The 24,090-nt window shown below is 46.4% G+C and overlaps 1 long non-coding RNA gene across 11 annotated transcripts in view; it reads left to right on the forward strand.

Annotated features, from left to right (window-relative positions):
* Positions 1 to 16,134, forward strand: part of LOC128095604 (uncharacterized) — a 42,897-nt gene extending 26,763 nt beyond the window's left edge. For 4 of the 11 annotated variants that reach the window (XR_008213277.1, XR_008213275.1, XR_008213274.1 and 1 more), the window contains exons 4-7: positions 170 to 323; positions 953 to 1,043; positions 1,692 to 11,214; positions 13,985 to 16,134. This is a non-coding gene — a long non-coding RNA (uncharacterized LOC128095604). The remainder of the gene's footprint in view (positions 1 to 169; positions 324 to 952; positions 1,044 to 1,691; positions 11,215 to 13,984) is intronic. The other 7 variants (XR_008213270.1, XR_008213271.1, XR_008213267.1 and 4 more) reach the window with 7 other exon arrangements.
* Positions 16,135 to 24,090: the final 7,956 nt, after the last annotated feature.

The raw sequence follows: 24,090 nt of genomic DNA on the forward strand, positions 1-24,090 counted from the left end.
TGTCCAGCTTTCCCCAAAGGCCTGTGACATTAGAGACTTGATCTTGCTTCTGGACTGAGGAAGTGCTGACTGACACTTCCAAACATCAGTTGAATTTTGGATATGGCCTTAAAGTCACAGTGGCAATCTGGGCAACTGGAAAGCTTAGCTTGAATCTGTCTGCTCCCAGTAGACCCTGGTGTGGAGCAGAACCATCTGGTCACATATGGTTTACGACTATGGCAATGGAGCCCTCTGAATGAAGAACTTGTTGGATGCCCTTGACCTCGAGGAAGTAACAGGAACTCAGAGTGTTCAGTGTGATTTATCACCTGTTGAGAAAGGTAAACACTGTTGTAATTTGTCATGATTTAGATTTGGAATGTCACCCCTCAACGGCTCCTGTGTAGAAGGTTTCAGCTGATGGTACTACGTGGGTACCTTTAGGAGCTGTGGCTGTGCTGAAGGAAATAGGCTATTGTGGTTTGTCTGAAATGTCCCCCACAGAGTCATATTCTGGGTGCTGAGTCCTGAGATTATGGTGCTGTTTTAAGCACTGTGGAGATTTTAATAGTTGGGACCTGGCCGGAAGAAGGGGTGGGCCTTTGGAGTTGATGGCCACCTCTGCTCCTGGCTGGCCTGCTTTTTGGTCTGCCACAATGTCCCCAGCTGCCTCACACTTTCATAGCTATGAATGGAATCATTCCACCATGCCCCGCCCCACACCATGATGGACTGACTTCATGAGTCAAAATAAACCTTTCCAACCATAGTTTGCCTGCAAGATATTTTGTTACAGGGACAGGTCATGGCAGGAGGTGACATCCTTGAAAGGCATGCTACAAACCTGGACCTTTCCATACTGCTTCTTTGATTCCTGGTTGGCATGAAGTGATGTCTCTGTGATGTCATGCCCCTCCACACACATACTGTTCCACACTGACTAGTTCCTTTTGCATTGATCTGCTTCAAGAGGCAATGGAGCCAAGTAGCCATGGACAGAACCTCTGAAATCATGAGCCAAGTCAATCATTCCTCATTTGTAAGCTGATTGATTATCCCAGGTATGAGACCTAGGTCAAAACAGTTTTCCTGTTGCTGGACACTCCCTTCCATTTTCCTAATGTACATGTACACTAATTGCTTTATATGAAAGGTGCATTTCTGGGGTCCCCACAAAGTAGCATGATTGAACAGTCCTTCTAAAGACATGGCTTCCAAGGAGCTGGGAATACAGCTCTGCACTAGAATACCTGCCTAGAATCTCCCAGTGAGGGGCTGGGGTGTGGCTCAATGGTAGAGCACCTACCTAGAATCCCCCAGAGAAGGGCTGAGGGTGTGGCTCAGTGGTAGAGCCCCTGCCTAGAATCCCCCAGTGAGGGGCTGGTGGCCTGGCTCAGAGATAGAACAGTTTGCCCAGCATGCACAAGGCCTAAAGTTCCACCCCAGCAGTACAAAGCATCAACAACATGATAATGACTTGGCTTCCAGTTCTAGCTCCCAGTTTTCACTAGGGGGCCACTTCAGCCTTCTTACTCCTGTCTCCTCTCCCTAGTTTTTCCAAGATGCTTCTGTTAAATTAATATTTGTTGTTCATAGAGTTTACTGTTGAGTTAAGCAGCATGATTTGAATTAATGCCATTCTCATTTGTTTTTTTCCTAAAGCCAACAATAATTCATTTATATTTGCTTGTTTGGTTTTTTTTTTCCAGTACATGTGGTTAAGTTTCTTCATATCCACCTACAGCCTCTCAGGAAGATTTTCGTCAAGGTCAAACACAGCAGCTAATCCACAGATCTGGCGTCTGAGCTTCTTGTCTTTGAGGCATTGTGTCTGTTCCCTGATGCTCCAGCTGCTCCTGTTGCCTGGGTGACTACACATTAGTCCTTACTCCAACTTGAGGACTTGCTTTAGCTCTGGCAGCCACTGGTCCCCCACTTCCTGGAGCTCTTGTCTTCTTTTTCTTGCCTTAATTCCCCCTTTGTTGCTGTACAATCCTAATAGCTGTCTGATGATGTAATAATGGTGTCTGGGTTGAGTAAGCCAGAAAAAAAGGCTTTCCCAGATAAGCATATCCTAGACCAAGAACAGCAGCAGCAACCACAGCTAAATAAAGCAAGAAGACTGAGCAGAGATACAAAGCCTGTTTTTTTTTTTTTTTTTTTATCAAGTGAGCAGCCAACACTTCAAAAGACATGAAAGAGAAGGAGGAAGAGAGCTCTGGGCATCTGTTCTGCTGCATGTCTGCAAACAGGGACACCAAGACACCACCCAAGGTACAGAGCCAGAGCATGGCACTCCTTAAAAGATCCCATAGAGCTTGGGTGCAGTGTCTCCAGCTTTGAGCCCTGTGACTCCCTGTCATATCCTTTTGGAAGATGAGTATGTGACCCAACTGAAAACGGAGGAAAATGAAAACCCAAATCAGAGGGATGAGGGGAAATGTCTATTATTGAACTCCAACTCTTTACCCGAACTGCCCCACAGAAGAGAGGCTAGAAGAAAGGTCAAGTATGTCCTCCTTCCCTCTCCTTCCCTTTTCCCGCCTTTCTTTCTGTCCCTCCCTCCCTTCCTTCTTCTGCCCCCCATCCTTTTTCCTCCACTCCCTCTATTCTTTCTTGGGTCTCCTATGCAGCCTGGGATGGACTTAATTCTACAGTCTTCCTGGCCCTGCCTCCCTGTGCTGAGATGACACTCGTGTACCACCACACCAAGCTGGAACATTTCGCAGTCCAGCATTCCTCTAGGAGACAGTAGGGCAGACCCTGTTGCTAGTGTCCTGCAGTGTCCTAGGCTTCTTCTTCTAGGAGAAGGACCAGTCAAAAGCATGCTTCACTCTGGAATCCTACTTAGGAGGCCCGTTCCCAAATGTCAGCTCCTAATCGGCAACAGCTGCCTCTGTGGTTTCTTCTGGGCGAGTGATTCATGTCTTTGCTGAGAAACGATAAGCAGAACAAATGTTTACTTAGACGTATAACAGAGGGACAATTGGAAAACAGGAGACAGGCAACTGGAATTATTTTGCTGCTATTTGATCCATGACAATTAGAGGGAATTAGTCATATGGGCCAGAGGCAGAGTGGGGGAGGCAGATGGGTTCCTGGGAAAACAACAGAAGGAAACAGAGGGAGGGTGGAGAGTTTGGTCAGGGTACTATAAACTGGCCTTCATCCCCCAAAAGGCACATTCCCTGACAACCTGTTAATGGATTATACAAGCAGGTTCTACAGAACAGAACCTGGGGAAGAAAAGTTTACATATGTGTGGCTAGTGACTCTAAAATCCATCCTTTTTTTAAAAAAATCACATTCACAAATTAAAATACGGGTTAGGGCATGACTCAGTGGCAAAGCACTTTGTCAGGCTTGGGCTCAATCCAGCACAGAGAAAAGAAGAAAAGAAAAGAGCATCATCATTCTTGTGTGTAGCGTGGCTTGTGTATATACAGGTACAGGAAGACAGGAGGAAAATACACAGGGCGTGGTGGCACGTGATTATAATCCTAGCCAACTTGGGAGGTAAAGCAGGGGATCCAGTGTTCAAAGGCCAGCATGAGCAATTCAGGGAAATTGTCTCAAGAATGAATTCTATCATACTATCTGTAATATACATTACTTATGTAGGTAGACACATAGGCTTATATATACATTGGTTAGCTGTTATTATCAACTTGATACAACCTGGGATTGGAAAGTGGTAACCTCAACTGATGAATTGCCAAAATCAGGTTGGCCTATGGCCATGTCTGTGAGAGATTATTTTGACTGATAATTGATATGGGAGGGCCACAAGGCATCCCCAGGCAAAAAGGCCTAGATGGTATTAAAATACTAGCTGAGCCGGGCATGGTGGTGCTGGCCTTTAATCTGAGAACTTGGGAGATAGAAGTAGACAAATCTCTGAGTCTGAGGCCAGCCTATACAGTGAATTCCATGCTAGCCAGGGCTACATAGTGAGAAACTGTCACAATGAATAAATGAATAGATAAATAAGCAAATATCTTCATTTGCCAGGTATGGTGGCACATACTTACAATCCTAGCACTTGGGAATCACAGGCAGTTGGATCTCTGTGAGTTCAAGGCCAGCCTGGTCTACAGAGTGAGTTACAGGACAGATAGAGCTACATGGTGAGGCCCTGCCTCAAGAAAAATAAATAAATAAATAAATAAAGACAACCCCAGAACCAGATTGAACCAGAAAGGGAGGGAGGACAGAGAGAGACAGAGACAGAGGCAGAGAGAGATCAGTAAGCACCCGTCATTCTTGATTTCTGCTCCAAGTTCCTGCCTTAAGTTCTTGCCTAACTTCCCTCAGTTATAGGCTTCAGCCTGAAAGTGTGACCTGAAATGAAGACTTTCCTCCCCTAAGTAGCTTTTGGCCAGTGTTTTATCACAGCACAGACAGCAAACTAGGACAGTATGTGAGCTTTTTCTTTTTTATTAAGAGATTTTCTATTCATTTTACATACCAACCACAGATTCCCCCTCTCCTCCCTCCTCCCACCCCCCAGCCTTTCCCCTCAACCCACCCCCATTCCCACCACCTCCAAGGCAAGGTCTCCCATGGGGAGTCAGTAGAGCCTGGTACATTCAGTTGATGCAGGTCCAAGCCTCTCCTCCCTGCACCAAGGCTGCCCAAAGTGTCTTACCATAGGCACTAGGCTCCAAAAATCTGGCTCATGCACTAGGGACAGGTCGCGTTCCCACTGCCTGGGGGCCCCCTAAACAGTTCAAGCTAAACAACTGTCTCGCTTATCCAGAGGGCCTAGTCCAGTGTCATGGGGGCTCCTCAGCTATTGGTCCACAGTTCATGTTTCCACTAGTTTAGCTAGTTGTCTCTGTACTTTTTCCAATCATGGTCTCGATAGCTCTTGCTTATAGCATCCCTCCTCTCTCTTGTCGATTGGACTCCTGGAGCTCTGTCTGGGACCCAGCCGTGGATCTCTGCATCTGCTTCCATCAGTCACTGGATGAAGGTTCTATGATGTCAGTTAGGGTATTCAGCCATCCCATCACCAGAGTAGGTCAGCTCAGAGACCCTCTCGACAATTGCCAGTTGTCTATGATGGAGTCATCTTTGTGGATTCCTGGGAACCTCCCTAGCACTCTGCTTCTCCTTAGTCTCATGGTGTCTTCATTTATCATGGTATCTCTTTGCTTGTTCTCCCACTGTGTTCCTGATCTAGCTCAGAAAATTGGGAATCAATCTTCCTCAATTCCTAGCTATACCACTCTTGAGAATATACCCAAAGAATGCTCAATCATACCACAAGGACACATGCTCAACTATGTTCATAAGCAGCACTAACTGTAATAGCCAGAACTGGAAACAACCTAGATGCCCCTCAACTGAAGAAAGGATAAAGAAAATGTGGTACATATACACAATGGAGTACTACTCAGCAGAGAAAAACAATGACATCATGAGGTTTGCAGGCAAATGGATGGAACTAGAAAATATCATCCTGAGCGAGGTAACCCAGACTCAGAAACACAAACACTACTCACTCATAAGTAGATACTAGATGTAAAGCAAAGGATAACCAGACTGCAACCCACAGCTCCAGGGAGACTAGCTTGTAAGTAGGACCCTAGGAAAGACACAGGGATTGCCCAGCGATGGAGAAATGGATGAGATCTACATGAGCAAACTGGGGGTGGAGGGTAATGGAGGGCAAGAGACGGGTGAATGAAGGCTTAGGGGAGTGGGAGGTCCAAGCTGGATCAGGATGTGAGCTTTTTAGATGTATGCATGTATGCATATGTAGCTCAGTGGTAGAGTACATACCTACCAAGCACTGGATCCTAGGTTCAAAATCCTCTGTACTGGGGGAAAATATTCTGTAAACACCCACATTAGTGACTTTTCATGCTTTCACTATTGATTTGGACAGAAGCATGTACCTTGACCAGGGATAGACAGTTGGGCCCATTGAGCAGGATTTTGAGTGTGTGTGCATGTGTGTGTGTGTGTGTGCATGTGCGTGTGCTTGTGTGTGTGTGTGTGTGTGTGTGTGTGTGTGTGTGTGTGTGTGTGTGTGTGTACACGCACGCGCGGGCGCACGCACGTGTAAGACCACACTTCAGAGGCCTCTCTGACTGTGACCTGGCTTGTCCCCTGGACGTGAACACAGCTCCCTGAGGATGACTTGAGAACTGATGCCTGCTGCTGGGGGTTAAGCCTGAGCACACCTGGCACACATCTCTTGGGCTGACTCATCTGAGAAGCACACACAGTCTTCTCCTCCCACTGCAGGGTCACCAAGTGTCGACGTGAGAATGATCAGAGGCTCTGGGTCCCTCTCTGTTCCAGGTCAGGAGGGAATCATCCCAATGCTAGTGCACATCTGTCCATGGTTTTTGTTTTGTTTTGTTTCTGAGGAGGGTTTTGCTGGGTAGGCCAGGCTGCCCTTAAACTGGAGATCCTCATGCCTCAGCCTCTGAATGCTGGCCTTGGGTGTGAATGCCACTACTCAACTCAAAGAATTCTTATGGAAGGAGGTCAGTGCAATGACATTCTCCACACTGTCAACAGTGGATGAGTTAGCCCTAATTCCAGAGTGCGGCACTGGCCCTTAGCCACTTCCCTGACTGACAGCTAAAGCCTCCCCTTCATCCCCAAAGCTGCTTTCATTCCTCCTCAGTTTCCTTTCCTTGCGTTGTGGGCTGAGAGAGGGGTGGATACAGCATGAAGCTGTCTTACCCACTGCTTTTTAGCAAATGTCTGCGGAATCTTTAAAGCAGTTTTTATCATAATAAAAATATTTTAACTTATAACCCCAGAAAGAGATAGGCCTGGGAGTCTTTATAAAGCACGGCAATCCAGATGAGCATAATTTGAAAGTAATTTGAATTGTAATGAGGATTTTTAATGTAAACAGGCAGAAGGAGAAACTTGCTGGGTTCTGCCATAGCACATACACCCAAATATATGTCTTTTGATGGAAGTATTAACGTGTCAAGGAAGCAAAAGATGCTCCGGCATTGATGGTGTGAGCGGGAGCAGCATCCTCTATGGTGTCAAATGATGAAGATGTCAGAGGGAATGGAGGATGGTCAGTGTGCTGGGTGGCCTGATGTCAGTGCAGGCCAGGTCCTGTGGGGTGAGAAGGAGCAAGGCCTGGCCTGAGAACTGCTCTTTGCAGTTGCAGGGAGGGACAAATAGCCGCTACATAGTAGGCTAACAGTAGTTTTCATCAACTTGCTCAAAATAGCAAGCAGAAGGGATTTTGAATGTTCCCAACACAAGGAAGTGATGTACGTCTGAGGTGAGGGGTCTGCCAGTTATCCCAATCTGGTCGTTACTCATTCTGTACATGCATTGAAACACCGCACGTGCACTCCATAAATATGCACGGTTGCTTTGTATCAATTAAAATAATAATGCATTATTAAAAGGAAAGACTTACAGAAAGCTGAGCTGGAAGGGTTCCTGGGACTGTGGAGGAGAGCATTCTAAGAGCACTATCCTCTAAAATCTCTACTTCATTTTCCTCCTCTCGCTCATCATTTTTATTTTCTGCTCCTTCTTCTTCAGTCCTGTGGGTTAAAGCCAGGGTCTGACACTCACTAGGCAAGCATACCACCCCTGAGCTACACCATAACCCTATTTTATTCTCATTTTTAGGATGCAAGAGCTTGCTAAGGTTTTGAATCAAGTATGTAGCCCAGGAGGGGATCTTTCTTGCCATTTTTTTAGCCTCAGTCCCCAAAGAAGCTGGGGCAACAGGCATGTGCCCCCATGTCCAGCTGACATCTGAACTTCTGTCTAATACAATTGTTCAACTAAAGGAACTTGTTTGTCATGATGACACTGTAGACCTCTGATCACTTTGCTTTGGATAAATGAAAACAGTATTGAGCACTAATTAACTACTTGTGCTTGCCTATCACTCTGAGCTTCAGGTATGCGCATTTTTATTGAGAAAGATGAGTAAAATGCAAGAAACAGGTGAAAAATGTCCAGAATTCAAACTGCAGCTTCCACCCTCAATGTAACCACAGCAACAGAAAGAGAACTACAGCCTGGACTCGCATCTCACATGCGGCGATCGGTCCTATTTAATGAGCAGCTCATGCGTTACCTCAAGGCTTTTCAATTACCTCTGTTAATAAGCAGTCCATACCAGTAGAGAGTGATTCCCTCATTCAACAGATGGGAAGACTGAGGACTACAGAGAGTAGAGAGCCCTCTGGAGGCTCCCATAGCACCCCATATCTCCCAGCAGAATGCTTTCAGGTGGTTACCTCCTTTATTTCTGCTGTCCACCCTGTGAACTCTTAAATGAGAGCCTGGTCCTTAATTACAGTGAGCCACTGATGTTCTTGGAAGAAGAGGCAATCTGAGGATCCCATCTCTGCATGGAGCAGCCTGCTGGGACCTGGGACCCTTGCGAGGAGTGGGCAGACACATTGAGTGGTGATGGGCTTCCTAGAGAAGTCATGTTTGTCTTCCAAAGGCAGACTATTCAACTCAAAGCACAATATTTTTTTGGCTCAGCGTTCGGCTTTTGGAGTGGCAGCTGTTGCCACCAGAGCAAATTCTGAAAATGTGTAATTCTCAGAAATAATCGCCAACCCTCAGAAAAGATGTGTTTACACAGAAACTTGCCTGCATTCATCCTGAAACAGTTTTCTCTGAGGTCCCCTGCCTCCTCCCCAGCAACTGTTTCAGCTATCATGCATCTACACAAGTGCCAAAGGATCTCAACTAAGGTCTCGTCCCACATACTCCTCCTCAGATGGAGCCATATAATTTCCTGTTATTCGTCATTCCTAATAATTTTTAGAAAATCAAATCTGTGATCAGGCAGACAAGTAGCATTCAATTCCATTGGCTCACTTATGGTCAGCCAAAAAGTCCCATTAGGCCCACGGCAGGTGGCCCAGGAATGGGACCCTTTAAAATAAAACCATTAAACATACAACTTCTAGAACCTTCTTCCGTTACCCAACTGGAAGTGTGAGGTCTCCTCTATTTTACATTAAAAAAAAAAGATTTGTAGGCATATATGGCCCAAGCTAGTGGGTCAATAGGCAGGTTCCTTCGGACCAATATCCACCCTTCATGTCAGTGAGTTCTCAACATGTAGGTCATGACCCCTTTGGGTGGTAGAATAACCCCTTCATGGGGGTCACAGATCAGATATTCTGTATATCAGAAACTTACAGTATGATTCATAACAGTAGCAAAATTACAGTTATGAAGTAGCAACGAAAGAACTTTATGGTTGGAGTCACCATACATGAGGAATTGTATTAAAGGGCTGCAGTATTAGGAAGGTTGAGAACCACTGGTCTATGCAGGGATCCATCTGCCTACCAGGCAATCAGTCAGTGGACTCTGTTTTGAGACAGGGCCTCATCATGTAGCCCAGGCTGTCCTGGAATTCACTGTCTTCCTGCCTCATTCTCTCAAGCACTGAAATTATAGCACATGCTACCAAGCCATGCACAAGGAACTCTTTACACCCATTCTTGTGGGCCTGGCACTGCCAGGTGTCAGGAAGATAGGAACGTACAGAACAAGGTCTTTTCCCTTGGTGTTCACACTGACTGAGGAGAATAACTTGGAAGACACCCAAGGAGGAAGAGAAGTGGAGCTTGGGAACACAGAGCCGCAGCTGGTGCCCTTGGGAGTTGTTGTTGTAGGCAGTGAATCCTTTGCACCTGTTGGGTGACAGATCTGTCCTGTGTGGTATGTTGGCTTCCTGTGTGTGCTGCACTGAATTACCACAGATCTGGTGACTTCAAATTACGCACACTAATTCTCTACAGTTCTAGAGGCCAGAGACTTAAAATCACTACCCCCAGCATCAACCGAGGTGTAGACTTGCCTTGGCCTCTGGGGGGATCTCAGGGACAATTTGTTCCCTGCCTCTCACAGTTTGTCATGCTGTTAAAAACCCTGGATTAGTGGCTTCATCATTCACTCTTCAAGGCCAGCATCTTCAAATCTCTCTGTCCTGCTTCAGTGGCGTCTCTTTTGTATACCTGTGTGTGTGAAATCTACCCCACCTTAGAAAAATCCAGGGTGTATTCAAACTCATGATCCTTGTGCCTCAGCATCCCAAGTGTGAGGATTATGTGTCTCTACAGGAGAGGCTTGTGTCTCCCTCTTCTGTGGTCATTTGTAGTCACGAGGCCCTACCAAACACTGTCTTTCTACCTCACATCTTTGTGTTGTAAGGCTCCCTTAATGACCTAAGAGGGGACCTAGAGTGACCTCTTTGCTTACAGAACGACATTCACAGACTCTAAGTCCTTTGACCTGCTGCTGTCTTGTGGGCTGCTCTTCTGCCTGCCACGTGCGATTCCTTTTGTCGTTGGCAAGAAGCTGGTCTTTTGAATGTCCCCTTAGGTATTCATTGCGCTTCTCTCCCACTTTTTGGTCATTTCCCCAGGACACGTGTCCTTCTTGCTAAGGAAGAGCCCCGGGGTCACAGACTGGGCTCCAGGGTAGTGTGCAGCCCACCTCCCCTGATCAGCTGGAGGCTATTGAGTTCATCATCACCTCATACATGCTCCATGTGAGGCAGATTCATTCACCAATGCCTGTGTTCTGTGACCAGAAAGAGGCTCTTGAGTCAAATGGATGCCTGGGGTCAGTGCCGAAACACAAAAGCGATTAAGAGGACACAAAGAGGTCGGGGCAGGCCTGCTCCCACTGGCGATTAACCCAGCAGAACCACAAGGAGACAGAAGGGCTGCCTAGTCCTGTTCCTACCCCCTCCCTAGTGTCTGACTCCTCTCTGCAGGAGACTACAGGGTCATGGGGGCCACTGCAGAAATCACACTGATGTTTGTCCCGGGGGCTGTGAGCCCCCACCAGGAAGGACTTCTGCCTTGGAGTCAAGTAAAATCAAGGCCTTGCCCTGAGAACCTGATAATCCCAGAATTACATTACCCTGGTATGTTGAACATTTCATTATCAATGCATACTCATAACAATCCAGAAACTGGCTTGCCTGTGGTCATTTAAAGTTGGGCATACTTGTAATTTCAGTACTTGGGAGGCTGAGGGAGAGAGGGTTCCAGGATAGCTCAGGCTACACATTGAGACACTGTCTTAAACAAAGATATCCATTTTACAGAGGAAAAAACAGAGGCCTAGAATGCTGATGAGACAGGAAGGAGAGATGGATGCCAGGAGACACAGCTGTGGGAACCCTGTCCAGGAATTCCTCTACTGTGTTTACTATGATCCTGGTCATGTGTACTGGGGAGAGAAAAGGTAAGGCCTTGGTCTCCCTGATTGCATCAGGCTTTGGTCTCCTGTAAGGCCTCTGAAGGCTGGAGAACCAGGACAATCAGATATCTCACATGCCATATGTCTCATGGTGCATGCATGTGTGCGCGCGCGTGTGTGTGTGTGTGTGTGTGTGTGTGTGTGTGTGTGTGTGTGTGTATCCATGTGTGTGTGTGCATGTTCACGAGTGCTGTTGCCCATGGAGGTGAGAGTTGTCAGATCTTTCTGGAGCTGCCCAACATGGCTTCTGGGAACCAAACCAAGGTTCTGCATGAGCAGCAAACTCCCTTACCTGCTGAGCCGTCTATCCACCTCACAAAAGAGTAGTCTATAGCTGAAGTTTTAGTCCAGACCACATTCTTCATCCCCATCCACACAGCCCTCTATTATGAGACAAGCTGTGAAGTCCCAATAAAGAATCAAGGAACAGTGGGACCTGACTGGGCAGGGTTCTGCTGAGCTTGAACTTCTCAAGAGGCTCATCTGGTCATGAGTCTTGGAGTCAAATGGGATGATGGGTGTTCATATTAGTTGATTTTCTTGTTTCTGTACCAAAATGTCTGGTAGAAAAAATGCAAGACAAGAAGGTTTATTTGGCTCATGGCTTCCGAGAGGTGTCAGTTCCTCATGGCAGGGAAGACATCAGGACTGTTCAGGGAGCAGAGGACGAGAGTGGAGGCACACAGCAAAAGTGGACCACAGGGGCCTGCCTCCAGGAGCGTGCCCTCTCCTGCCAGGCTACACATCCGAACACAGCATCCCAAGTTGAGTGTCAGATTCAAACCATACAGTAGATGTTCAGGGCAAGAAGAAAACTTCCCCTGCTCATTCCCCTCCCTGTGTCCTTGCACCTGAGAATGAGTCTCAGATCCCAAGACTAACACTAGGGCCATGCTGCACTCTGTGACTGCCTCGCTGTGGGCTTCATGGACTAGAAGTAGAGTGGACAGACAACCTGACTCAAGCTGTGGCTTGTCGTTGTATCCTTGTAGGTGATTTGAGTTAAGGCAAGGATTTGGGCTAAGGACAATCCATGGGATCCATGGATTTCTATCCTCTTTTCCAAAGGAGTGAGACAGCTGGTCTTCAGGGGGAAACAGAAGGAGGCAGAGCAAAGAGAGAGACCCGGTCCCAGATTGCATGTGGAGAAGGCAGGGCTTCCTTCCCCGCTTAGGTGCCCCTAAAGTCTGTGATTCTGAACAACAGAATTTGCTTCATTACTCAAACTGCCTGAGTGAGATTCTGTGCATTGAGGCTGAAGGGACTTTGAGGCCAGCATCTTCTCAGTCTTGTGTGTGAAATTCAGGGGTCCATAAGACAACCAATAAGCAGCTGGTGCTGGATCTGACAGACTTTGATGTTGAGGTCACCCCATCATGAGGAGAAGGCCTCTGTGGGCTTTCCGGAAGGCATGGATCCTGAGGGTAGTCTAGGCATCCCTGTAAGGAGAAGGAAAGGGTGATGCCACCCGAATCATCCCCAGACAATGTAGCCATTAGAAAGAGTGTGTTGTACTAACAAGGAATGCCATGCCACTGAGTGTCAGCACAGTCCCAGCCCTGCCCCCACCACGTCGACATGGCCACATTTCTCAGCATTCCTGTAAGAATGATGCTGACACACCCCCACTGACATAGAAAGCTAAGGAAAGGAAGAGAATTTGTTTTCTGGGGACTCCACAACAAACCACCACAAGCGGGCGGGCGGGCAGGCAGGGGGGGGCCTTTAAAATGCAGCCATTTTTTTCTCCTTGGCTTGGATCTAGAATGTCCTTCAGAGAAGTTCATGTGTGGAACACTTGGTTCCCAGAACAGCAATGTTCAGAGGTGGGCCACTGAGAGTTGATTGGATAAGGAAGGCTCTAATGCCATTAATTTTACTCTACAGCTTAATGGGCCAGTCTGAGATGGGGAAGGGAGAAAGTCTGTGGGGGTGGCTTTGGAGAGTTTATTTTGCCCTTAGTCCCCTTCTCTCCCTCCCTGCTACTACCATCAAGTGTGCAGCTTTGTTCCATCAAGCTCTTGTAGCAAACAGTGCAGTCTACAGACCAGGGATTGATGACCCGGGGAGATGGCTCAGAGAGTAAAACACTTTCTGTTTAAGTCTGAGGGCCTGAGTTCAAATTCCCAGAACCCATGTAAAGCTGTGGGCAGTAGCGTGCATCTGTAATCTCAGAATTCTTGGGGCAAGATGGGAGGTGGAGACAGGAGAATGCCTGGAAGTTCACAGGCGAGCCAGCCTGGCACAGGTGAGACAAAAAAACAAAGAGACCCTGTCTCAAAATGGGGTGGAAGGCAAGGACCAGCCCTCAAGACTGTCCTCTGACTCAACATATGTGCTACAGCACACAAATGTGAGCATGCCCACACTGGAACATGAACACACACACACACACACACACACACACACACACACACACACACACACACACAAAACCATGAACGAAACTAAATCTTCCATTTTTAAAGACAGTTTTTAAATATTCATGTGTGTGAGTCTGTTAATTTGTATGTTCATGAGTCTGTGTGTGGATGCCATATGTGTAAGAGTACCCATGGAGGCCAGAAGAGGGTGTTGGATTCTCTGGAGCTGGAGTTATGGGCAACTGCCTGAGTTTGAGATCCAAACTGGAAGAGCAGCAAATGCTCTTAACTACTGAGCCATCTCTCTAGCTACTACATCAACTTCCCTCCCTCCCTCCCTCCCTCCCTTCCTCCCTCCCTCCCTCCCTTCCACCTGCCCACCTTGTTCTCAGGTACTTTGCCACAGCAAAGGAAACATGACTAATACTCAGTTCTAGAGGTCCAAAGCCTGAAATCAAGATGTCACCAGGGCTCCACTTCCTCCAAAGATATGGTGGACAATCTCTTCACTTATCCTGATGGCACAAGCATCCCTTGGTTTGTGGATGGATGACTTCAGTCTCTTAGCATCTTCACATTGTCTTGTCTCTCATAAGAAGGTCTGTGATTGGCCCACCTGGTTTTATTTGGGATTTGTTCAATTAGTTCTATCTATAAAGCTCTCCTTTCCAAATACTGACTCTTTTCACAAATTTTGAGGCCTAGTATATTTATTTTGCAGGGGATTAGCACAGAGCTCACTAGAGGGAGGTTGTCTGATTTTCCTCTACACACAGCAAGCTGTGTTGGGATGAATGTAGAACCGGTCCAAGTGTGACCGCCATGTTTTCTGAACACGACAGGTTCATACGGAAGGATGTAGGATTAAGGGTGGTGTAGAAGAGGAAGAAAGAGCCTTCCCACTCAGCGTATTCCATCTTGCTTTGGAGAATACAGGTGTCATTATTTTAATCCTGGATCTCTGACTTTTAAGGAGAAGCCAGCATGGGGATTGTGGGCATTCCTCCCCAAGCTGTCCTTCGGTTCCCACATATCGCCCCATGACCCGTTGTTTGCTGTCTTAAGAAATGTACAGATGGTAGTGGGCATGCTGCCAGAACTCTGGGTTCTGAAGGGAGTCACCAATGGTGACGGGATTAGCTGCTCTGGGAGGGTATTCTCTTCAGGGATGATCAGAGGTAAGGGTTGAGAGAAGGGAGTGGAGCTCTGGCCCTCAGCTGGCATTAGGAAGGACATACTCTTTCTGGCAGTCCTGCAGGTGTCAGCCTGGTGACCCTTGAAGTGCTGAGGGGATGAGGACCCAGGAAGCCCACCCCCACTGTTTTCATTTCCCCAGAACTCCATGGCTGATTTTGTGGATGCTGTGCTCTGTCAACCCAGACACCCCAGTCCCTCTGCAGAACCCACTGGGCTTCCATTCCCTGCTTCTTTGCCTGCTTCTATTTGATACACAGAGTCCAGGAAGAACCTCCTCCTCAAGACGTTCCCCACCGACTGCCCCAAACTGCTCCTTCCTCTCTCCCCACTCCCGCCCTTGCTGTCGACTCTCACCCCTTCTGCTTGGTTCATAAACTAAGAAAATGCACTTTTCTACCCAACCTGGAGCGAATCTGTAAGTGACATAGAAAGTTCAGTTCAACACTAGCGAAAATTGAATTTATCTTGGAAATGCTTTATTCTTCCAAAAGCTCACTTTGGCAAAGTCTAATGTATAGAAAAGCATGAAATACGGTGCCTCCAGACGCAGCAACTTCTTCAGCTACACATTAAGCCGCAGGGTCCGAATCCAGCTTCGCTGTCGTCAACCACTCTCTTTAACTCAAATGCCCGTCAATGTCCCTGCTAAATGGGAGTCTTGTGTGCATCGCATCTTATCATAATGTCACAAAACCCATAGAATTACAAATCAGGTTTAAGGCGGAAAACATGACAGGGAAATAAAAGTACACAAAAAGTACATTAAGTATCAGTCTTCATTTATTCTCCCCATTCCAGCCTACCTCTCAGCTCAGCCCCACGCTGCACGCAGCTCAGCTTGAGGTAGCCTAAGATCCATTTTAGAGTGGACTGAAATATAAATGACAGTTCGCTCTGCACATGAACATAGACAACTGTATAAAATATTTAAATAAAGACAGGAAAGAACAGAGGATTGCCACGAAGCCTTTGGCAGACTCAGCCTTGGGGGAATTTAGCAGCTTGAGATTCATTACAAATTTCGTCTTTAATGTTATTTTTAGTTCAATATTTTGTAGCACTCAGAAGTAAATCTTGGTGTGCTGTCTCCTCTTCCCCTGGCTTCCTCTTCTTTGGTGTCTGATCCTTCAGTTTTACTGAACCCTAATACGGTTTCAATAAAATTGATTTGTGACGTCGTAATGCTGTTTGTTACGGGCTCCTCTTTCTTGATGTAATGGGGGGAGGTCTGTTGTATGATTCGGCAGAGTGAGGAGGATCGCTCTTGATTGGAGAATAAATTGTCATGAACCAAGAAACAGCCTGCTTCAATGTGAACTCTCCATCTCTCTGTCCCTCCTGCGGTCTCCCATCTTGAATTTCTGGCCTTGTGTTATGGCCCCAAATGCATCATCTGTCCCCTCTGAAGAGAGCTGTCACCCAAAATAAAGACTCCAAGAAGACAAAGAGACTTGGGCTTTGAAATAACTACTGTTTAGTCACTCTCTCAACATGGATCTCTACCTGGAGACCTCCGGCTAGTTTGTAATGTCCAGATGAAATTCTCAAAAAGGGACCTCACCCCAAACCAGAGGTGGAGAGGACCAGTCACTTGGCAGTTCTGTCCTGGGTCATTTGCAGGCTCTTTGGTCTCCCAGGGAGGCTGCGGTGTCAGATGATGCCTGCCAGGAAAACAGATGGTCAGGTGGGAAGGGAAAGAGCAAAGGTTGGTTCCCTGCCCGCCGGGTTCCCAGAAAGACATTCATCCATGGACTGAATGTGTCTGAGGAGGAGGCAGAGCCTAGAGAGTTCCTAATGGTTTTCATTGACAGGAAAGTCTTATTAGTGATATTGGGCGGGGGTGGATCCTGGCTGGAGGAGGTGACAGAAGAGAAACAGGACTCAGATTGGAGTTCAGAACAACCGCAGAAATGGATATTTCAGGGCTGGAGAGACAGCTCGGTGTTTAAGAGCACTTGTTACTCTTGCAGAGGACACAGGTTGGGGGAGAGAGAGAGAGAGAGAGAGAGAGAGAGAGAGAGAGAGAGAGAGAGAGAGAGAGAGAGAGAGAGAGAGAGAGAGCAGACAGGTATTACACCCAGACACATAAATTTAAAGAAAGGATATTAATCCCAAATACTGGGTTGCCCATGTTTCCCAGAGAGATTTCACAGGTGGCCTAGTTTGCTTTTTTGTTGCTGTGATAAAGACTGTGACCAAGACAGACTTGGAGAAGAAAGGATTAATCTGTTTTACATGTCCCAGTTACCAACTGGGGACATAACTGAAGGAAGTCTGTCATAGTCAGTGTTGTACTGATGTGAAGAGACATCATGACCTCAGCAACTCTCTCTCTCTTTTTGTTCCCCACTGTGGCTGATATATTGTGCACCTCAATAAACTTATCTGGGGGTCAGAGAACAGAACAGCCATAATATTAACCATAGAGGTTAGGCAGTGGTAACACACGCTTTTAATACTATCACTTGGGAGGCAGAGATCCATCCGGATTTCTCTGAGTTTAAAGCCACACTGGAAACAGCCAGGCATGGTGACTAACACCCTTAATCCCAGAAAGTGAGCCTTTAATCCCAGGAAGTGATGGCAGTAAGCAAAAAGGTATTTAAGGCATGAGGATGAGGAACTAGAACCTGGTTAAGCTTTCAGGCTTTTAGCAGCAGTTCAGCTGAGATCCATTTGGATAAAGACACAAAGTCTTCCATTCTGAGGAAACAGGATCAGCTGAGGAATTGGCGAGGTGAGGAAGCTGTGGCTTGTTCTGCTTCTCCGATCTTCCAGCATTCACCCTAATACTTGGTCCAGGTTTGTTTTTATTAATAAGACCTCCTAAAAATTCCTGCTACACCCCACTCCACTTACTATGATGTCTTTTTTTAATTACTATTTAACATGATTTCTTTATTGAATCTTTGGGAATTTCACATCATGCACCCTAATTCCACTCACCTCCCAGTCCCTCCATATTCTCCCCTCACCCCTGCATCACTCCCAAAAGAAAATTTTAAAAAATCAAATCAAATCAAAACAAAACAAGCAAGCAAACAAACACAAAAAGAAACACACACACACACACACACACACACACACACACACATACACACACACACACACACACACAGACCTCTTAGCTCCTCCATCTTTCTCTCCTCTCCAACACCTCTTCATTCATCCTGGTGGCATTGGGAGTGGTGTGTCACACAGTAAACATTTTATCCAATCAGCTTTACTAGCAAATGTTCATTGTAATGAGTCATTGGTCTGGTTCAAGGTCTCTGATTTCTGGCACACCAGCATCACTGGATCCTCACCAGAACTCCTCAGGGATGTTGCGGAGGCCCACAAAGGTTTCCTAGTGAGATCTGAGCTTGTTTTACCCAGCAGGGCTGCATTAGAGGATTGTTTGACCAGAGGTGTGGTTACCAGGTGATTGGAAGGGTCTACACTTGGCTGTGCTAGGGGGACATCTTTTGCTCCACCCCTTGGCATTCCTATAAAAAAGTCCTTTAGAAGAGACAGAAGGGGCCAGTGGATAAGGATCCAGGCCCTCCTGAGGCTATCCTGTGTTTCTGTTTCTCTCCCCTCTATCCTTCTATCTAAATATTTCTCCCTCCTCCCTCCTCAAGAGTACCCTGGGGAAAAAGTGGGAGCAGGTCTCCCACAGAGAAATGGGTAGGCCTCTCAAAAGGATATTCTGAAGTCACTGCAGTGGAAAGATACCCACAGGACCAGTCCCTTCACAAGCTCCAGCAGGTCCTCGATGGGATAGTTGGGATAGAGTGAGCCAATCCCAGGCCCAGCTGTGGGCCTGGGTGGTAGTTGAGACACTGCCCTTCCCCCTGCCCTGGGCAAGGGGCAGAGCCAGCTCCTCTATGCCCATGACCACAGCAACCCTTATAAAAGAAAGCATTTAACTGAGAGCTGGCTTAAAGTTTCAGAGGTTTAGTCCATTATCACCATGGAGGGACACAGGCAGACACGGTGCTAGAGAAGGAGCTAAGAGCTACATCCTGATCCACTAGCTGAAAGAGAGACTCTGGGCTTGGCATGGGCTTTTGAAAGCTCACAGCCCACCCCAGTGAAGTGACACACTTCCTCCAAGCAGGCCACAGCTCCTAATCCTTCTCAAATAGCGCCACTCTGTGGTGATGAAGCATTCAAATCTGTGAGCCTATGGGGGTATTCTTTCTCAAACCTACACAAAGTCTGGGCAGGAACTCATTCAGGGCATGAACCTGGTGGCAGGAACTGAAACAGAGGCCTTGGAGGAACACTACTCACTGGCTTACTCCTCATGTGTCACTCATGCTGCTTCTTATACAACTCAGGACCACCTGCCCAGGAGTCCTCCACTCAGATGTCAACAGGATGACCAGGAGTTTAAGGTTAGCTTGGTCTACATACTGAGACTATTTCAAAAGACAAGCAAATAAATGGCCCAGAGCCCCTCCCACTTTGTAGGGTTTCTGAGAAAACAGCCTCTTTTGACATTAAGGCTATGTTTATACATATACAATATAAAGGAAGGAGCAACAGAATAAGATTGATTATCTAGAATATACATAATCAAAAAGCCTAATATACTTAATATGTTTTGAGACAAAAAACCCTTGGCTATTCTAGTATTTGGAGAAAGCAGGTAATTCATGCTTAGGTTGGTGACTATTACTGCTATCTAATGTTTATAACTTATCTAAATAAATACTTTCCAGGATGTCCTGTTACAGAAACTTCAATATGCATAGGCAGGAGGGAGCAGAGTTCCCCTGGGCCATGTCTTAGGTCTAGTTCCTTTAAAGGAGAATCAAGATGGGGGTCGGTATGTAAGCTATGGAAATAGTGCATCATCTGGAAGCTGTTGGCAAAAAGGAAGCTGAAGAGGTCCAAGGAAGAAATCAGGTGAACATAGGGATTACTGATACCCCAGTATCAGTAGTATCAGTACTCTCCATAGACGTAGAACAAATGGGCTATCTAGACATTGACACAGGAGAGCAAGCAGGATGGGAAACCATGGTGAACATGGTTAGATTGAGAAGTACCTAGGGAATGGTGAAGCATGCTCCTGGGTGTGTTTAGGAGGTGCTTCCAGGGATGAATAGCCAAGGGAGAAGGACCACCCAGAATGTGGGGGAACCATCCCACAGGCTTAGGGACTGAATAGAGTAAAACCAGGGAAGGGAGATAGACAGTGTTGGCTGTTTCTCTGTCCTTCCATCTGCCTGTCTGTCTGTCTTAGTTAGAGTTACTATCACTCTGATCAAACACCATGACCAAAAGCAAGTTGAGGAGGAAAGCGTTTATTTGGCTTACACTTCCACATTGTAGTTCATCACTGATAGAAACAGGGCAGGAGCCTAGAGGCAGGAGCTGATGCAGAGGCCATGGAGGTATGCTGCTTACTGGCTTACTCCTCATGGTTTGCTCAGCCTGTTTTTTTTATAGAACCCAGGACCACCAGCTCAGGGACAGCACCACCCACCATGAGCTGGGCCCTCCCCCATCAATCATTAATTTAAGAAAATGCTCTACAGCCAGATATTAATGGAGGCAAATTTTCAACTGCAGTTCTCTTCTTTAAGATAACTCTGGCTTGTGTCAAGTTGACATAAAACTAGCCAGAACACACAATACTCTCTCTGTCTGTCTGCATCTGTCTGTCTGTCTGTCTGTCTCTCTCTCTCATCTCTTTTTCTTGGTTGCCATGTTGTAAACTGTTTTGTTCCTATCTGCCCTCCCTACTACAATGGGCTGAACTTTTTGAAGCCATGAGCCAAAATAAACCCCTACTCCATTGTTTATTTCAGGTGTTTCTGTCACACACACACAAAAGCAACTTAGGGAATTTATTAGGCTGATTGGTTCACATGACCATTGAGGCTGACAAATACCCCAATATGTCATCTGGAAGCTGGGAACCCTGAGATGGTAGCATGGCTCAGTGCAGGTCCAAAAGTATGAGATTCCCCAGGCTAGAATGCACCCTGGTGCAAGTCACACAATTCAAAGGCCAGTGGAGCTGGAGTTTTGGTGTCCAGAGGTGAGAAAAGCATGAATCACAGCTCCAGGAGAGACAGACCAGCTGGCTTTTCCTCTTGGATGTCTGTGTGTCGTGTGTGTGTGTGTGTGTGTGTGTGTGTGTGTGTGTGTGTGTGTCCTCATATGTGAAAGTGCCGTGGTGCACATGCAGCAGTCAGGCAAACTTGGGTGTCAGTTCTCTCCTCCCACCTTGTTTTGAAGCAGGGTCTCTCGTTTACCACATAGACACTAGCTAGCAATCCCACATGCTCCTGGAGATATTTCCCTGTCTGCCACTTCCTCACAGGTATTATAAAGATATCCTACCACATCCATCCATTTTATGTGGAATCTGCTGATCCAAACTCTGGTCTTCATATTTTCATGGTTAGCTCTTTATCTCCTGGGCCATCTCCCCAGTCCTTCTCTCTCTTTTTCTTTTTTGTTGTGGTCGTTTCTCTCACTCCAGCCATCTCGATAGTGCCCACTCATAATGAGGACTGATCACCCCATGTAGTCTATGCAGATTCCTCTGGAGGCACCCCCAAGAAACTGATTTGTCACTTCTCAAAGTAATCCTGATCCAGTCAAGCAGACGCAGAAAACTATCCATTACAGCCACAGTGGAGGAAGTCTGGAGCATCAGTGGTACCAGGAATGATCTGACTTTGGAGCCAGAGGTCTGGGCTATTCTATTCTGAGTTAGTCTGATATTGGTCACAGGTGGGGGTGGGATTACCCCTAAGAAGGAGTGACTTAGCAGGCATTTGTATTTGCAGGGGAGGTGCCTTGCATGGGTAAGGGCAACCCCTGATAGATACCCGGGCTGGTCGCTCAGGACCCAGTGCTCACAACAGCCAGAGTATGCACGATGGCCTGGCAAAGGTCTGGGGCACAGTCAGCTGCAGACAGGAAGCTTTGCTGATGGGAAACTGCTGTCATTTACTCTTTACTATGGTTTGAATCTGAAACATCTCCCACAGGCTCATGTGTTTGGATACTTGGCCTCTAGTTGGTAGTTCTGTTTTGGGAAACTGTGGGACCTTCTGGACTATGGCCCAGCTGGCAGAAGTGGGTCAATAGGAGTGGGCCTTGAAGATGATACCTACATTTTCTGGCTCAAGGTCTCTGTTTCCTGATCCACCACAAAGTGAGAAGCAGCAGCCTCAAGCTCCCCCTGCTCTGGCAGCCATGCCTTCCTTACCTTGATGATAAGGTAAGGTATTCAGCCTCTAATACATAAAGATACAAAGCCCTTCACTAAGTTGCCTCTGTCAGATATTTTGTCACAGCCTTGAGAAACATAACTAACACACCCACTATGCTGGGAGCTAGATTCCAGACCATGAAGACAATAAGACTTACTATGTTCCTGAGAACATGTGGGCCCATTCAGAGAAAAACACATGCTCAGGGATGGATAGGCTCATTGAAGAGGAAGGAAAGCTGACTTCCTGTTGCTCACATCTCAAGAGAGGAGAGAGTTAAGCTGGGAGCAGCAGAGGGGACCCTCTTTCCTATAGCCCCTTGATGTGACACCATTCCAGTTAACAAGCTGCCATTGGCATCAATGGGAAAACATGTATAAGGATTTTACACACTGTCTAGTACATAGTATTCACTCAATAAACGTTAGCTTGATATTACGATCATCTTCCTAATGGTGAGGTCAAAGCAATTAACTGAGTCTTGTTTTTAATGAAAACTCTGATGAGATAACCCTTGCAAGAGGAAGGAATGCCCCTTCCTTCAACCAGGATGATTAAAATGCACTTGATGACACCTTGGCTAGTGACAGCATATAGATTTTCTTAGATGAGAACTCTAGCTGAGTCCTGGTGGCCACTATTGTTAGGGAGGTTCTGAAGCTGAATCCAGGCTTGTCAGAGGGACTTTATTGATGAGTGAGTTGTATCTACTGTGCTTTCCAGAGAGGAGTTATGGATGAGGGCAATGGTTGACATGTCTGCCTTTGGGATCACTGGAATTCATTTTCCTTCTTTTTAAGAAAGCAGATTATGAGAGTCACCTTGTTCCTTCAGCAGCAAATGGGAAACAGGGCTTTCTGCTCTGCAGAAGTGAGCCGAGTATGAAATTTGGGGGATATATCAGATGTGAGCAAATCTCTTCCACACTGCCTAGACTTTGTAAAGAAGAAAAAAGGAAAAAGTGGAGAAGATTGATTTGAGGATGGAGAGATGGCTCAGTGGTTAAGAGTACTGGATGCTTTTGCAGAGGACCGAGGCTTGGCTCCCAACACTAACATTGGGCAGCTCACAAACACCTGCAACTCCAGATCCAGGGGATCTGATGCTCTTTTTTGGCCTTCACAGGCACTACATGTTCATGGTGCATACATATATGCAGGCATACACATATTAAATAAATCAATATTAAAAATTCATGACTTGTAGCATAATGAGGAAAAATGCTGAAAGATTAGTGACAAGAATATGCACAAATGCATCTAAAATGTTAGTAACCATAAGCAAATAAGAAAAAGACAGTCACCCACAGAAAGATAGGCAGAGTCCAAGACTCCATGGATGAAGCCCAATGGCCAATAAATAAAAGATGCTCTATTTTATCAGGAGCCTGTGATATGTTAATGAAACCACACCTTATTTTCCAAGTTGGCCACAGTTTTGATTCTGATGCTATGAGGCTCAGAGGGTGTGAGGACTGTGTGGAGATGCACTCCTTACACCAGTATGAGGGAAAACTGGCAGTACACAATGTACTTTGGATGTGCAGAACTTTTTTCCTTCTGCTATTTCTACCTCTGTGTAATACAATCTAGAAAGAATTATGTTTAGGGAGCCCCATGGAAGCATGCTTGGTGTAGCAATCCCCAAAGGTAAAGTCAACAAAACTACCCTCCAACAGGGGGAAGGGTAGCTAGTGAATGTATATAGTACACTTCTGAGTGAAAACTGCCAATGATGTATGTATTCAGAGGTCAAGAACAGTGAGGGTCAAGGCCTCATGCCCACCAATGCCATACATATTCCATCCAAACCTAAAGGACATATATGTGCAGATGGTGATGAAATGTACTACACAGATGAGGATGGGTGGGCCAAACAACTTCAATATTATTAATTGTGGTGGTTTGAATGAGAATGGCCCTCATAGGTGCATATGTCTGAATACTCATTCCCAGGTGGTGGAACTATTTGAGAAGGATTACAAGGTGTGACCTCATTGGAGGACGTACATTACTGGGGACAGTCTTGGAAGTTTCACAAGACTGGTGGTATTCTCAGTGTCCTTTCTCTGTCTTACA

Source organism: Peromyscus californicus, unplaced genomic scaffold (assembly GCF_007827085.1).
Source record: "Peromyscus californicus insignis strain IS unplaced genomic scaffold, ASM782708v3 Scaffold_4__1_contigs__length_199733344, whole genome shotgun sequence".
Lineage (NCBI taxonomy): Eukaryota > Metazoa > Chordata > Mammalia > Rodentia > Cricetidae > Peromyscus > Peromyscus californicus.